Here is an 18,321-nt window from a genome sequence, read left to right as displayed (position 1 = left end):
CCAGGAGCCGTCTTTACTGGTTATCCAAAAAATCCCTCAACCCGGACAGTGTGCAATCTTGGCAGCAATGTAACTGAATTCTACCACTCAGGAAAGGATTCCAACTGTGAGCTCCAGTCACATGTACAAAAGAAAACAGTATGTAACAATACTGTTTAATTAACATTTTCCAAACAAAGCATTCCACTGTGTTATGAGAAATTGGGGTGTACCACTTTAAGATGTGTAAGGATTGAGGGTTTGTTGTAGTTCGAGGATTTTGGGTAGTGTAGTGTGTGTGTGATACATACTGCTCAGTGTAAGAAGAGCAAGGTAGGGAAACATTTTACGTTTTGCCCACCCTGGTATTTATGCTCATACCCTGAGAGATTTTGTTGATGACAAGAATAAACGCGAGCACTTCGAAGGAATGTAGTCTGTCTCATCATTTGCAACAGACAGACAAGAGAGTTTGGGTGTTATCTGCAGCTTCCCTGAGCCCCCTCGTTACAGACTGGTGGCCAAAACAGGAAAAGGTAACACTGAGGACATCGTCCGTGATATGTCTTGCTTGCATTGGAGAGTTATCCAACGTTTTGGAATGCTAAACTGAAGTAGTCGTGCCAGAGATAACGATCAATAATGGACTAAAGGTGAACTATAGATTAACAGGAAGTTGTGAAATGATGAATTCCTACGAGCAATCAGCTGAGGCAGGGTGGGAGTGTATTGTGCCAGGAAACACACACTACCGGGAACATGTCTGTGGTGATGTGGTGCTGAGCCCAACAAAGGGGTTTATAGAAAAGCATTGTACTGGTAGCACATGTTGTGATTGATGCACAGCCAGACAGCAGAGTCCCCATTAGGCTCTACAACCCAGGCACTGCTGTAATGCGAGTAAGGAAGGGAGCTATTGCTGGGTTTCTTCAGTCAGCAAATGTGGTCCAAGTCCCTAGTGTGGCCCCTGAGTCACTGCAAATCCTCTGACTGTTCCAAGTCATTTACAATCCTTGTATACATAGAGTTCTGCTGACCTCAAGGCAGCTGAATGCTGTGAACTGGCCCAGCTACTCAGTGCATATCAGGATGTCTTCTCCACTGGACCAATGGATCTTGGTCACACTAATCTCGTGCAGCATGACATCCAGACATTGCCTGGACCACCTATGAAACAGCAGCCATGTCGAATGTCATTTGAGAAATAGTGCAGTGCCAACCTGCAGATTCAGCAGAATTTGGATGCTGGCCTAGCCTCTCCCAGCCATAGCAGTCAGGCTTCACCGATAGTTATGGTGCAGAAAAAGGACAAAACCTATCATCAATGTGTGGATTACAGAGCTTTAAAGTAGCACACCATAACGGATGCATATACACTTCCAGGTATCCAAGACACCCTGGAAACCCTTACCCCTGCCAAATGTTGTAGCACCTTGGACTTAGTGTTGGGCTACTGACAAGTGGAATTAACTCCCAGAGCTCATAAAGCAGCTGCTTTCTGCAGCCGGAAGGGCCTCTTTGAGTGGAACGTGATGCCGTTCGTACTCTGCAATGCACCGGCAATGTTCTAGCAATTAATGGATCGTGTCCTTGCTGGCATGCAATGGGAGACCTGCCTGGTGTATTTGGATGGCATCATCATGTTGGGGAGGGATGTCCAGGAGATGCTTCAGTGTCTTGCCCAAGTGTTTGACCGGTTGCATCAGGCTAACCTTAAAATGAAACTGACCACCACCAAGTAGCCTACCTTGGACACATAGTCTCTGAGCATGGCATCGTCACCGATCCCCATAAGGTCCAGAAAATCCAGGAATGGCCGCAGCCTACCAGTGTTTCTGAGGTCTGTCAGTTTGTAGGCCTTGCATCCTATTACCAGGACTTTTATTTATTTATTTATTTATTTATTTAGATTTTCCCCCTTTTTTCACCCAATTTGGAATGCCCAATTCCCCTTGGAATAAGTCCCCGTGGTCACGTAGTGATTTGCCTCAATCCGGGTGGCGGAGGTAGAATCTCAGTTGCCTCCTCTTCTAAGACCATCAACCCAAGCATATTATCACGTGGCTTGTTGAGCGCATTGCCACAGAGACATAGCGTGTGTGGAGGCTTCACACCATCCACCGCGGCATCCACACTCAACTCACCATGCGCCCCACCGAGAACTAACCACATTATAGTGACCATGAGGAGGTTACCCCATGTGACTCTACCCTCCCTAGCAAACGGGCCAATTTGGTTGCTTAGGAGACCTGGCTGGAGTCACTCAGCACACCCTGGGATTCGAACTAGTGAACTCCAGGGGTGGTAGCCAGCGTATTTCACCACTGAGCTACCCAGGCCCCCTACCAGTGCTTTGTTAAGGATTTTGCAGCAGTGGCTAAGCCCTTCACACTCTACAGTCTAAGGTACTACTGGTATCGGATGAGGGAAGATGTCACACTCTGGTGCCACACCTGTACCAGTTGTGTTGCCAAGGCCAGACCATCAAAGAAACCCAAAGCACCTATGGACACTATCCGTGTGGGAGCCCCCATGGAAAGAATTGCTATAGATCTCATGGGTCCCATGAATGAGACTGAACGCAACAATCACTAGGTACTTATAATACAAGATTACTTCACTAAATGGGTGGAAGCATTCCCTTTGCCCAACGAGCAAGCTCCACTGCACCACTGACACTTCACAGCGACTAGGCTTAATGCTACCCTTCAGAATATCCTGGCCACCACCTCAGAGCATTGCCACTGGGACTTGGATAACATGACACCCAATGCCATGATGGCTTACAGAGCCTCCAAGAATAGCTCTACAGGATTTACCCCAAACATAATGCTCTATGGTAGGGAATTAAAAGAGTCGAATGATTTGCTAGCAGGCTTGCCTTCCGACCATGCACTGGCCCAAACCCCTCCACAGTATGTCATCAAGTTGAGAAACAAACTGGAGCTTGCTAATCAGATTGCCAGAGAAGCGCTAGGTCAATCTGTAGAATGTGCCAAAAAGCAGTATGATAAAAATGTTGCAAGGACACAATACATAATTGGTGATTTAATTTTAGAATTGACCTATTAATAGTAAATGTCATTCATGCTGTTATAAACAGTGCAAAGAACACTTTGTAGTGAGCTATTTATTATGATAATTGAAAAAATTAGTCTGGAATCGTCTCTATTCCAAAACCAGGAATCGGAGTCAATTCCCAAATTTCTGGAATCGAACAGTCCTAGCTGGAGGTTGCTTAAACCGGAAGAGGTCCACATTCAAGGTTGATAATGGCGGTGCCCTAGTTACGCTGAAAAATAAGGTGGATAAACCTCTGGTTTACTGTCTCCAGCCTAAGTTGCTCTGGAGTTTGGAACAACATGTTGACTTGTTCCAACTTGTGAAACAGCCACTGAGTCCACGCGCCGGCAGGTTTCTGCTTGTGTTAAAGTGGGGGAGGGGCAATGCCACAGCTCCTTGCAACCATAGGGAAAATATAGACACATGGTACAGGAATGAGGGAGAAAGTTTGGGGCTAGAGAAAAATTATTCTGGACTATCCACCTTTTTCCTGGGGGACATAGTTAGGAAACGAATGTGGGTGGAACTCTGCCGGAAGTAATTCTATAGCATTCCCTAGCTCTGGCAGGAGTCATTTTAGACCACTGATATATAATACAGAACTTGATTGCTCATGACGTCATAACAGTGAAGCCACTGCACTGCCATATTGCTATGCCAAAATATTGTCCCTATTGACTAATAGGAAATCACCTAATTTCAGCAAGTAAACGTTAGTCATTCAGTCACCAATTTTTTATCTGAAATCTGCATGTACATCCCTAAAATGCAAACGTCCCACACATGTAATTATTTATTTAATGTCGGGAATTTTTCCTGTTTCTTGAAAGCCCAAGCGAGTTATGTATATCTATATCAAACCACCACTAACAACCTTCATCAGCGAACAGATCAGCTGAATGTAAACAAGTTCACTGAAACAGAGGTAAGATACAAGCAGTCATTTTCAGAGTTATTTATTGTGAACATCGAGGTGCTTGTTCAGAGTTACTTGTTTTATGTTTTCATAAAAAAGTGCCTTGTTCTCACAGTCACTTGAATAAGAGCGCACACTCTCGCTCCCTCACACGCAGCACCTGAGAGAGACATGCAAAGCAAAGCTGGTTAAAATTAAACTTATACGCTAGGTTTAAATGGCAAACAAACATGTATTTATGACATGTATCTATGTATGACAACAGAGAGCACTTCAATATGAAAACAAGAAAACCATGGGCATTTAAGGCGATTTAGAAATCCCAGTCTGACCTTTTTAAAGTCCCTTTCGGGGGTAAGGACGTATTGTCACCCTAAACAAGCAGATATTACAGCTTTTCCTACTTACATTACAACTTGTGGACAGTTTTGCCACTTCCTTTGGTGATTGTTGTGCTGCACTGATAGACTGAACACCGGCACGGGTGAATGCTGTCACATCGCGATCCGCGTATATCTTCTCCCTCGTAACGATTATGGGTGTAAATCAGACGTTTCATCACGATACGGTCTTACATCGATTCTTTTGGTCTGCAAGCCGATATTTGCAGATACTTCAAAGTCTGCCCCGATAAGATTTCAATTTGATTCGATTCAGGGCCGTGCAATCGATATTCCAATATTATGTGCCTATTTTACACAATCAATTAAATTTTTTTTATTTTTTATTTATTTATTTTTTTTGCCCTCAAATGCAACAAAAATTATAAGTGCAAATTTAGTATCCACATTGGGACATCCACAACAAAATAAGGTACTTCAGATATTAAAAAAAATTATACAGATAATAATATAAAAAATAACATCACACACAAGTGATCATCAATTGTTTGATTACAGCTTATTTTTCAGTTTAATTCAATTCAAAGTACTTACATACCCATGACTTGTTTCCAACTATCTGTGCTATCCGCAGTTTTCTTGGCTACAACTTCCACAGTTGTAATGAAAAATTCTGTTACAGTTAACTGGGATAAATGCAAGTAAGGGTGTTGATGTGTAGATGTGTAAAGTCTTATAACTGATGCTGGGCAGCAGGTGATTTCTCTTTCCTCATTAGTGCTGTTCAGAATGTCGATATTGTCAAGATGTTTCACATGATGGTTGAACTGCTCCATGGTACTTTTAAATAGCAAATTCTCATGTAAAATTCAAATGGGCCGCATGCGCAACGATATTGATGGAAGCCTATATTAATTGCGCATGTGAGCCGCTCTGCGTTTGTCATTAGAGCTCACATTTTAAGGAGTGCCCATATCCCGTCAATGGAAGCCCGGGGTTATCTACGCACCTGGTTAAGCAACTCTTAAAAACTCATTTTTATTAACAGTTTTTGGACCTATTTTGTACCCTGATGCTGAAAGTGCCTTTTACACTGTCAGGGCGTTAATGTCAGGCTTTAGTATTTGTATCAGGGCAGAGCTCCTATAAACTCACTGTAATTATGTCCTTAAGCTTGCATGTATGTATGCAAGAGCTGCTCATGTGGCCAACAAGGTTCATGCCAAGCAATACAATGTTCGCACTGCCATAGTTGTTTCTGACAGACACATTAATACATATCTTGAAGAAGCTTTACAACAAGACTATTCCCTGAAGTGGAAATGGGTTTAGCTCATGTCATTCTCAAGCACTCCCTGGGCTGTGGAAAGATGTACTAATAAATGTAACAGAACTGAGGAAACAATACACATGATGTGACTGCCAGGTGGAGGTGGACACACTGAATGGCATGAATCATACAGAGGGCTTATAAAACATTGAATGTCTGCTGATGAGCTATGTCCATTACCTATGTATGTAGTATATGTATTTATTTGTTTATTTGTTTTTAAAAGTGTGCTAGAATAGTAGAATTGTACTTTAAAAAAATGTTACAAATGATGTACACACATGAGATGAAAATCATATCAGTCTTACAGAAAAAGCTGCTTTATTCTACACATAGTGCTAGGTGCACATTCATGAGCACTGCCATTTTGAGATCATGCGACCAGCCGAATATAACTCGCTTTATCTAAGTGGATGCTTTCACTAGTGGAATAAATTCGTGGCTGACTGTGAATAGCGGCATACTACAATGACAAGGTTAACTAAGAGCATTTTTGCGTGATGCTGTGTAACCAGTCTTGCTCAACCGGCTCCGAACAGGATTCGAACTGGCATCTCCGGCATGGGAGGTGGGCGTGCTAACGAGGAGGCTAGAGGCTGTCTTTTCATGTGGCTTGTTGAGCGCGTTGCCACAGAGACATAGCGCTTGTGGAGGCTTCACACCATCCACTGCGGCATCCACACTCAACTCACCACGTGCCCCACCGAGAACTAACCACATTATAGCAACCACGAGGAGGTTACCCCATGTGACTCTACCCTCCCTAGCAACTGGGCAAATTTGGTTGCTTAGGAGACCTGGCTGGAGTCACTCAGCACACCCTAAGATTCAAGCTAGTGAACTCCGGGGTGGTAGCCAGCGTCTTTTACAACTGAGCTAACCAGGCCCCCCGTAAAATGTAATTTGTAACTTATTCCGTTAGATTACTCAAGGTCAGTAATGTATTCTAAATACTTTGGATTACTTCTTCAGCACTGGTAGATATTTTCACTTGTTTTGACAATAAAAACTCTGCCAGTACAGTAAGACAAAATACACATGTTAAAAATACATTCTCTGAAAAACCTAAATATCTTATGTAGTGTTGTTTCTAAAACAAGATGAATCAAATTGATCTTGTTTTAAGGATTTTCAGATATTTTTACAGGAAAACAATAAAAGATTATCAAGAATATTTGCCCTAATATCAAAGGTCTTACTAGAAAAAAGAAATTATGATCTAACATGAATTTTCTTGATAAAAAAATATGATCGTGCCTGGTAATATGTGCATGTAAAATGGCTAGAAATAGCATTTTAGCTTAGCGTAAAGCAGACAATTTACACAAGGTTTATTTCTATTTCTTCTGCTCCAAACTTCAAAGTTACTTCTCTGTCTGCTGGTATGAATGTAACACATCATAAGAAAGTGTTTCACTGCTGTTCAAATGCACTTTGGATCGCATCATTTATATGTATAAATGTATTCCATCTGAAAGGACTAAATATTAAATGAAACAAATGACAATAAAATGCAAAGTAATCTCTTCAGTAATCAAAATACTTTTTGAATGTAACTGTATTCTAATTATCAATGATTTAAACTGTAACTGTAGTGGAATACAGTTACTTATATTTTGTATTTTAAATACGTAATCCCGTAATATTTATTCCGTTACTCCCCAACACTGATAGTGGTGCCACAGTATTTTTTTAAACAGTAGTACCGTCAATACAGTAGTACCATAATTTATGTTGTATGTGCGGTAGTAAATATAATTTTTGCTAAAACCTTCATTTGAATCAGACCTGAAATGAAAAATACACAAAACATGAAAAATATAGTCTTTTTGAGTGTGGTCCCCTTCATGCAGCGCCCTTTAAGAGCGCAAAATGCTGTTTAGAATTTGCTCCTTACATGGTATTGTTTATTTTTCAATGAGTGGTTTTCCAATGCTTCAAACACACACATCTGAACCCCAGTGTGTTAATTTGACGTGTCTCCTAATGGATAATATGGATTTAAGTAAAACTTTGGAGAGTGAGAAGCTTTTTACACAACATAATTCACATAGCGAGATTTAGAATTATTTGCCTGATGAGACTGGGAAATCCCATCTGCTGTGAATGCTTAAAGAGATTTCAAGCCAAAGGGGGAAACACCAGAAACCTTATTAAAAACCTTTGGACACATCCCACTGCCTCTGCAGAATACACATGTGTTAGTGGCACATCATTTAACCTAAATGCTTTATCTTAACATTTACAGATTTACAGTTTCTCTGAAAAATCGAAAGTTACACTTGTTTAATATTTTTCCAATTACAAATGCATGGTAGCGGTAACTTCGCTAAGTTCGCACTTATGATTAGATCATGTCCCTGAGCTATGTGATCAAACCAGTGTGTGTGTGTAATCTGTACTCGTGCTGCTGTTTACCAGGAGAGAGGGGCTGAAGTGGTTGTAATAATGAAACAGCTGCTCAAAACAGTCTTTTCAGCTTTACAGTATCTTTATATTTATGTTATCAACATTCAAATAATCACAGAATTTATGGAATAAAAGTTTAAAGCCCTTTGCTGTTTGAACTGGCTGTTTTGATGTGGCAAAGATTTTATTTTTAACATCAAACTAAGAATGTATTAGGTCACAAGTTAGTCCATTTGAGCCTTCTTCCAGTTCATCCATTAGTTATTTTCATCACTTCCGGAGCAACATGTCGAATAGCTAGTTTCTAAGAACCACCTTTGCTATGACAAATGCGTTCAAAATTAACACTATCGTGTGGTATTGTGATACTACTTAGTATCGTGATACTTTAGCTGGTATAGTATTGTGAGATATGATTATGGTATCATGACAACCCTACTTCATTCATTAGAATCATCAGCATTAAGTTAAATAGGGTAAATTTTATCATTCAATTGAACTGTACACAAGCATTTTAGACACTTACATTCGCTGTGCTCTGTCATGCACGGAATGAATGCGTGTCCTTGAAGGAGCGTTTTTTTCGCCTGGACATTCACTTGAACCGCCCAGGCAATGTCAATGGTATGGCCCATTTTAGGGCCCGGATTACAATTTAAAATCAAGCAGAGCTATAGAAATGTACATATTTACAGTTAAAGCTTCATATTACAAGGACATCCAACGGCTTGCCTCTCAGATCTTCTCTAAGATACAAATTCAATCTGAGAATGAAAGATGATGGGGTTAATAGCAGGATATAAGGCTAATTGAGAATAATCAGCATTCCGGCCTGCAGTGCCTATTGGGAAGGTTGTTTGGATTGATTCAATAAAATCTGACTGAGGTATCCCTTCAGTTCTGTGAATATTTAGATGTGGCACATGGATGAGCATTAACCCTTACTGTCTTGAATGCAAGACTGAACCACACATCCATTGGCTCATTTTACTGAGGTCTACTTGTCTAATCTAATAAGATCTCTACACGAGAGGAAGAAAAGTAAATTACAGTTCAGATTAAATTAAGTGGTCACAAATGTTCACATATTTGGCTAGGAAAGGTTGCACAGAGTTGACTAGGTTAACCAAGGTTTAAGGCTACAAGCAAATATGTACAATGTCCAAGCCATGAGATGATCTTAATTCAAATGAAAATCAGAATGTCTCTTAAAAACCATTACATTGTGAGTCTTAACTCACACTGTATAGTGAATATTTTATAACCGACAGCCAACTTGAAGAGGTTTAAAAGAATAATTCACAACAATCCACATTATGAACAGCCTCTTCAGTAGTTATTCTAGTGTTGAAATGACTCTTCAATCAAAAATACAGCAATCAGAGCACGTACTTGAACATTTTTTGTTATTTAATGTGATTTGAAAACTTGAAACTGGATTCGTTAAGAGTGCTTTTGCATGCTTCATGACTCAATGTACAGACCTAAAGGAATCTTTCTTTCAAATGCTCTACTTGTATCTATTCAGCTTGAAAGATTTTGGAGATACTTTTAGACCCCTTTTACACCTGGTATTAAGATACTTCTTGGGTGATCCGATCACATGTGGTCAGGTCAGACACATCACTGTTTACACCTGTCTCTTAAATGTGTCTCCTGTGACCACTTGTGATCGGATTTGGAGGGGAGGGACTCTGTTTCATGACAACATACACTGCCATAGCGATTGATGTATTACTGCATGATAATAAACCACAAAATGTCAGAAAAAACAAAGAAAGTGCAAAAAAAGGTGCACTATTTCTCCCAGATATATCTGAAATGTAATCTAAGCACTTACGCAACATTTTGAGAAGAATTGTCTGTTATTATACTGAATTACCTATATTAACCTGAGCTGCAGATGTTCATGCTTCTCATAAGTCCCTGCATGTTGATATCAGACACACTGAAGAAGATCCGTGACATTTTCAAGCTTGTGTGTGTGTCTGCTTTTTACATTTTCAGATCAGATGGTTATTTCCTTTTAAACTGCTTGTAACCAATAAAGTTTAAACTCTTGCTTTAGCGCAGCGGTTGATTGACAGGTGAGGGGTGGTGCTTCACTGCTGCTGGGACAGATTAGAGTTTACACCTCAAATGCGATGCGGTCATATGCATTTTTGACCACATTCGTATGTGATCACAAAATGTTTTAGACCCCGTTTAGACCAGTATTTAGCACTAACCACATGGATCACCAAAAACGCATCTTAATACCAGGAGTAAACAGGGTCAAAGACAAATGGTGTCTTCAAGTGGACCTGCAAAGCTCCTAGGTCCTCGTCGGGCATTTGTTATTACAACATGTCATGCATTCAAGTAGGAAAGGAAATACGGAAGAAGCCAATGAAAACAAGCACACAATGAACGAAGGAAATATCTCTTTTTTCTGTTGTACAAGTGAGAGAATACATCTGCATCACTTGTATCAGACCTATATGATTTACATGATATCTAACAAATTAATTAATTTTCATAAAACAAACTGCAAAGAATCATTAGTGTGGTGATGTGGGCATGGCTGAGCGATGCCTATGGAGAGCAAGGCCAAGAGAGGAAGAACGGTAAAGACTGACACCTGTGGGTAAATTATCTCTGACAGCTGTTTTTATTTATTTTTTTGCAGTGAGAGCTGGGAGGGATAAAAGGGCAGTCTGAACTGCCGGAGGAGAGAGAGAGAGAGAGATGCACACAGCAGCCCAGTGTGTGTGTGTGTTCATTAGTGTGCTGAAAAGCAATCTTTTTTGTGTTAGAAAAAGTGTGTAAAATAAAGATTTACGTGAAGCGTTTACCTGGCCCCCGCTTCCTCCTTTAAGTCTAAGCAAGAGACCTTGTCACAATTAGCTTTACATTAGTTGACAATTGTATTGGTCATATACTACAAATTAATTTATAGAAATAAAGCAATGAAATTGCATTTTATGTCTCGAATACATATTAACTTATGCAGGATCAAAACAGACTAGTTGTGAAAAGTTCCTGCTGTGTTTCAATGAGAGGGAGATGTCTCTTATCACCCTTTGCAATCATCGCAATGGAGACTTGAGCCCTGAGGTAATCTTTCCCCAACAAACAGCATCAAAATGGAGATTTGGGTGACCTGAGGTAATTAATCCTGAGGTGGTCAAGCAAATGTTTTCAATTGTGGCAAGAGTGCTCCTCTGCACTTCATCAAGAGGTTGACACACGGAAGTATTTTCATAATTAGAAGGGTGAAATTGGTGAAATTTAGTAGTTGGAGTTAAATTTAGAGGGTCTGATGATGGAATGTGTGGGCAATTTGCCAGAAATTGGTGACCACCAATCACAGGCAGAGGCATATTAGTCAGTCTCTTTCATACAGGACACATCATGAGATGTCTGTAAACCCCAAGTTGAGCATTCAGTGTGGTTATAAATCATCCTGAACTGAGAGTTTGAATTCATACACAGTGATGAAGACAAATGATCCCTTTGAAACATGCAGTTGTCTAAAACATGTTCCATTGAGATAGCAACCTTCCAGCATGACCTTTATTGGAGAATTTCTCACATTTCCCAGTTCTATTGGGTATTTCAGTGATCAGTGTGCTGTAGTTAGAAGAATCAAATGTGCAATATAAATAGAAGTAATGGGTTTTGAGGGACCATCTCAGTGTGGAGCTCTCAGAGAAGTGAACAGGCTCTGCTTTGCTTACATTGATCTCACATGACTGTAAGTAATGTAAAGACTGATTCTGCATCCAAATATCCATACTTCCCTACTATATAGTATGCCAAAAACAGTATCCCAATGTTGTAACATGTCAGAATCCTCAATGTTTACTAAACAGGAAGCGAGAAATACCCAAGTGACCTACTATTTCTGGTGCGGTTCTGAAGTGCGGATCAACTGGACACATTCAAAATGCTGGATTTAAAAGAATGGTGGTGAACGAATGTCGGACGACTCTTTTCAACTGTAAGTGATATACAGGTATATGCCAAGAAACTTGTTCCTTGTGCTTAAATGGTTCTTTTTTTTTTTTTTAACAAAACCAGAGTAGATTATTTTTAATTATTTGTTGTTATTACATCATATATTCGGGTCAAGGGTCAATACCTACATCACGGGATGAAGTTTGTCGGTAATCTATTCATACTACTCTCCTGCATGCCTAAAGAATGTACTGTCCTCAAAGTGCACCCTTCATCAAATACAGTACATACTCTAAGTATGCGATTTCTGATGCAGGGATAGATTCACAAGTTCATATAACCTTGACTCAAATTATTTGTTACTTTTGCAAATCTGGTTCATCAGAATTTCATAAGGGTGAGAATTTACGCTGACACTGTACAATGAGGTTTTATTTGTTAATATGAGGTAATGCATTAGGTATCATGACATAATGAACAATGCTTTTTTTTTATTATTTATTTATTCTTTTTTTTTTACAGCATTTATTAATCTTGGTTAATGCTAATATATCAAAATACTATTGTTAATTGTTTGTTCTTGTTAGTTTAAAATGCTAACTAATGTTAACATACAACTTGTAATGTTAAAACTGTATTAGTTTATGTTGAAATGAACATTAACCAATATTACTACATGCTGTAAAATAGTATTGTTCATTGTTAGTCGCTGTTTATGTTAACAAATACAACCTTAATATAAAGTATTACAGAATTTACATATATATTTTATATGGCTATATTTTGCATAACATAAAATACACTTTTACCCCAAGTAAAGTGGAGTTTAGGCAGTTTTTGTATCTTAGACACAAGAGGACATTTGATACAGGAACAAATAATCTGTAAACTAAATGATAATTGGGCACTCATGATTCAAATTCAATGTATAAATAGACTAAATTATATTTCAAACTGTACTTACGCTCTCTTTTCTTGTTTCTATTAGTTTTGTCTTTCTAGACTGAATCTGGCCAGTGCTCTATTGTTTATGTCCCATTTTGGCAGGCAAAGTATCTTTTATTTCTACATCCAATAAAATGCTTATAAAGGTCTATACTCTGGTCAAATCAGAGCTGAAGGAGGGAGGTGCCAACAAATTGGTCTCAGCAAACAAATTGACACAGACACACACATGTACCCAACACAAAAACCCTAAGAAGCAGGACTTGGACCAAGCTCTCAAACTCACTTGCCAGGGTATTACAGTATAAAGCCAGACAAACATAGATACACATACACCAAATGCACAAATACAGACAAAGGCTGCATCCAAAATCTTGTACTTTCATAATACACACTGAATTCAATGATGAACTTGTCCACCGATGATGACATACATTGCAGGAGTGTGGCATAAATACCTTCCCTGACAAACTACAGCCACCATTGTCCTTTGATCTGTGTCTTTGACCTTTAACAAGTCCACAATTTACTTAGGTACAATTTATCCACAAGGAACAATTTAGTACTTGGTACTTACAGCACTTACATTTGAAAAGAGCCACCTGGCTCACTTTTCTCCATCATTATTTAGGTTCCTCAGCTCCCATGAACGTATGGGATAGTAAAGTGTTCACTGGTTGCACAGTTCAGAATCTCAGCAGATGCAGATCATTATCTCGGTATTATTCGCCTAATATATCATAAGTACAAAGTATTCAGACATCCTACTCATTTGAAGTCCTGCTTTTTGCATACTCTGTGTTTAGCAGGGAAGTACACATATTCAGACACAGGGAGCGTGTATTTCTTGGACCAATGTTTGTTGGAGTAGGTTTATCTCTACAAGGAGACAAATGGAAAGACAGAAAAACGTAGAAAAGAAAATGAAAAGTAGCATTTTGGACAGGGTGAGGCTTAGTTCTGGCCAGAGCAGCTTGTGTAATGCAAATTGCAGAGCATTGTATCAAATATTTTGCTTCTAGTTTATTAACCTCAAGCAGCTGGATGTGACAGCATCATCTATCATACTCAATGTCCTCAGCATTAGTGATACTAACTCTTTCCCTGTGTGAATGAAAAGAGATGAGCTCTACTTACGCCCTGAAAATTAGACTGGAAAAGATATACAGTATATAACCCATCCGTTCACGTAAAAGACACACGGGGATGTAGTGAGAGAGCACATACATGAAACACTCCCAGAGGAACAATAAAGATATTAAATGGAGGAGCAAGCCAGGTCAAGCTAAATTTGTAAGTCATGCATGCATGCAGTGTCATAATATTATTATGAATTGTTAGTGCTGATTTGGTGTGGGAGGTTTACTCTATTCTGTTTGGGGTCTTAAAGATTCCGAAGGCACATTTGACATCTCAAAAATCATACTTGAATTTGAAGTATCACGTAGATGCAACACTGTTGTAATTCATTTACATTCATTACATTCTCATTTGGATGTATTGACCCCAAACATGAGAAACAAACTAAACTAGATAGTCAAATTTCTGAAAAAGAGCATGACCTACTTTGATACAACAAACAGGTTAAAGCTTCCAAAATAGTGGTCAGATGGCTTTGATTAGGACAGAGGAACATATTGAAAGAATCTGAAAGCAGAATAATAGGTTAATTTTAAAATTACTTTTATTTTACACAAATTATTGGGGTCTCTAATGAGGTAACAGGGTTTACAGTTAAGTCAATCACAAGAGAATATAAGGGATAAGTTATGGTGCATGTATTTCATGAATGATGATGCATGAAGTTAGTGAGCCATTGAAGTTAATGAGCCATTGTTATGATCTTAAAGAGCTTTGTCCACATTTGTTAGAAAATAAAACTTATTTCATAAACAATGACAGATACGTTGCGCAAAGAATGTGCCTTTTACATTCTAGAGACAAAGACAGGTTATTGTCAATCTTATATTTTGTCAGGTTTGAAGAAAGGGCAAGGACTCCAATGAAGGAAGCAAAAATTTTGCAAAAAACAAAGTTACGGTTTCCCTGAACGGCAGAAAACACAGTCCCAGTGCACTGATTCAAGATGACATGCAGGGCTGGAGCGCGGAATCCTCACAGACCATACAATCCAGAACCAAATGGGTAGGACCAGCAGGGAAACTGGACAGGATTTAAAACCGGAACCGACAGGATTCCAAACAAGGAGAACAGCAGGCCGGCACCTAAACAGGGGAATAACCCACAACAAACTAGCACAAGACAGAGAACACATGGAGATTGTAGTGTAATCAGTAAATGAAGCAAGCAGTGGAATTCAAGCCTTTTATATTAACACCATCACTTCTCAACTCTCTTTTGTAACACTGACTACACTTCTGTTCCAGGTTAACAGCAATATCTAGGCACTATACTGCCATCTTGTGGCACAACCAAAGAACACAATATTTCCCCCCTTACTTGAAAGATTCTCCGTATTACTAGAGATTACTCTTCTGAAACAGTGTTTTACAACAACTGACACCAAATTACAAATTACAGAATGGTATTATGGAGAAAACCTTACATAACAAGAAATAGGATCTCACTGCACACTGAAGTGTTATCAAGCATATAACAGGCTTAACTCAATGAGATACACTGTAAATAATATAACATTTTAAAAAAAAACATATCAAACATTGTGTCAGAATGTAGGTGTAATGATGCTGGCAATGACAGGCAGACGATGATGATGAAGTGTAGAACCCAAGTGCAGTTTAATACAAATGTGAAATCCAAAGACAGTAAATCCAAAAGTGAACAAAACATAAACTTGACTTGACTTGACTTGACTTGACTTGACTTGACTACCAAACAAAGTTACAAAACACAATACCTGACAAAGGACCAAAGCAAACATGTGGGTATAAATACATGGACAAGTGTAACAAGACAACCAATGAACAGACAGAACTATAAACAAGATAACAAGACAATAAACCAATGAAAACAAAACACATGAACATGGAGGGATGACTTGACATGGAAACAGGGAATCACATGACATGGCAGGGAAATAGGAAATAAAATGACATGGAACACATGACTATAAAACAGGAACTAAACTTCCAAAATAAAAGACATTAACACAAAACATGAGTAGGCAAGCATAACTGCTCATTAAACTGTTAATAGAAACATACAGCTACAACGCCAACCAGCAAGGTGTACATTTCCACTCTATGCATGTACAAAGTTACAGTACAACACTTAAACTTTTACTGTAATTCGTATTCCTTGAACCACGTAGGGGATCTACCTTCTCTAACACTCCTTCTGGGATTAAATGTCACCTGTGACCGTAAGTCCTCATATTGAGTTCCAACAGGACCCCGAGTAGTGTGTAAGTCTGGAAGCATTCCATTATTGTCACTCAGTTCAAATGTGTTCTGTCCAATTTGTTTCTCAATGTTCAGAGGTTGTGATAACTTTGAAGTTCCCCTCCTGACATGATCAGGTCTCTTCACTCTCACCTGATCTCCACATTTGAAGGAATGGTACTTGGCTGCATGCTTTTTGTCTGTGTACATTTTGCTCTTGAGCTGTTTGTCTCTCACGGTGTCTTTCACTAGGACACATTTGTCACTTTTGGGCCCCACACGGAAGATATCCAGTTTTGTGTGCACTTTCCGATTGTGAAGCAATTCTGAAGGGGAAACTCCACTGGTGCTATGTGGAGTAACTCTGTAGTTATGCAAGAACTCAGTCACTGTGTATTTCCATGGCTTCCTCATTTGTTCAGCAGAGAGAATGCATTCCTTTAAAACTCTGTTTCATCGAGGGGTAGCTCAGTGGTAAAATACGTTGGCTACCACCCCTGGAGTTCACTAGCTCGCTAGTTCGAATCCCAGGGTGTGCTGAGGGTCTCCTAAGCACCAAATTGGCCCGGTTGCTAGGGAGGGTAGAGTCACATGGGGTAAAACTCCTCGTGGTCACTATAATGTAGTTTGTTCTCGGTGGGGTGCATGGTGAGTTGAGCGTGGTTGCCGTGGTGGATGACGTGAAGCCTCCACACACGCTATGTCTCCGTGGCAATGCGCTCAACAGGCCACATGATAAGATGCGTGGGTTGACGGTCTCAGATGCGGAGGCAACTGGGATTCGTCCTCTGCCACCCGGACTGAGGCTAATCACTATGCGACCACGTGGACTTAAAAGCACATTGGGAATTGGGCATTCCAAATTGGGAGAAAAAGAAGAAAAGAAAAAAAAAACTCTGTTCCATCTCTCTACAGCACCATTACACTTTTTACTCCTGTAAAAAGTCTGCAAACGTACTGGAGAGGAATTGCAGCCCATTGTCAGTCACAACATATTGTGGATTTCCCTCTCTACTGAAAATTGACTGTAGGAAAGATGTGACAACTTCAGCAGTTACATTTAAAGCGAACACTACTTCAGGCTATTTACTGTGGTAATCAACTAGGGTGTCTGCGAAACAGCAGTCAGAAGGACCACAATCAAAAGGCCCTACTATATCAATCCCTAGTTTATGTCATGGTTCTGGTGGCAAGCTGAAAGGCTGAAGTGGTGCAGGTGCAGTTTTAGCAGATTTGTCATTCAGTTGGCATGTCAGGCAGGAGGAAACTGCAGATTGCACTTGAGCATCCATCTGAGGCCACCAAAATAGTTCACATAGCCTCCATTTGGTTTGAACTATTCCCTGGTGTGTCTCATGCACCAGATTTATCAATGTACTGCGTAACATGGAAGGAACAATGACATGGTGCTCACCTCTCATCACCAGTGCACTGTCTACACACAGTTCATCATAAATGCATGAGAAAGGCACCAGAACAGGACCTAGCTTACAGCAACTTTTGGGCCAGCCCTGTTCAATTTGTGTGTGCAGCAGAGCTAACTCTGGACAGGATTATGAAGCAGAGATGAAATCTTCCTCAGAAAGGGTAGGTAATCCAGCAACGAAAGCAACCATTTCAGGTTCCACAGCACTAACCACTGCTGTTGCCAATGGCAACCTGGATTAGCAGTCTGCAGCACAATTAAGAGTCCCAGGTCAGTAAACAACATCGTATGTGAAGCAAAGTGAGCGTGCTGACCACCGGGTGACACGCATACTGGCTAGGCTGATTCCTTTCATTGCAAGCAGTGTAGTGAGTGCTCGGTGATCCGTTCTGAGTGTAAAGTGGCAGCCCCACAAATACGGTGTCCACATTTCCACGGCCCACACACAAGCCAACGCCTCTTTCTCAACCGTAGAGTACTTTCTTTCAGCCGAAAGTAAGGCTTCTGGATGCAAACACCACAGTTCTTTCTACATCGTCCAGGTGCAGTTGTGTTAAAATCCCCCCACACCATAGTCTTAAGCATCTGTCGCTACAAATGTGGGAAGAGAG

This window comes from Myxocyprinus asiaticus, chromosome 15 (genome assembly GCF_019703515.2).
Source record: "Myxocyprinus asiaticus isolate MX2 ecotype Aquarium Trade chromosome 15, UBuf_Myxa_2, whole genome shotgun sequence".
In the NCBI taxonomy this organism is placed as follows: Eukaryota; Metazoa; Chordata; class Actinopteri; order Cypriniformes; family Catostomidae; genus Myxocyprinus; species Myxocyprinus asiaticus.
The sequence above is the reverse complement of the archived record's forward strand: the minus strand, read 5'-3'. Positions refer to the sequence as shown.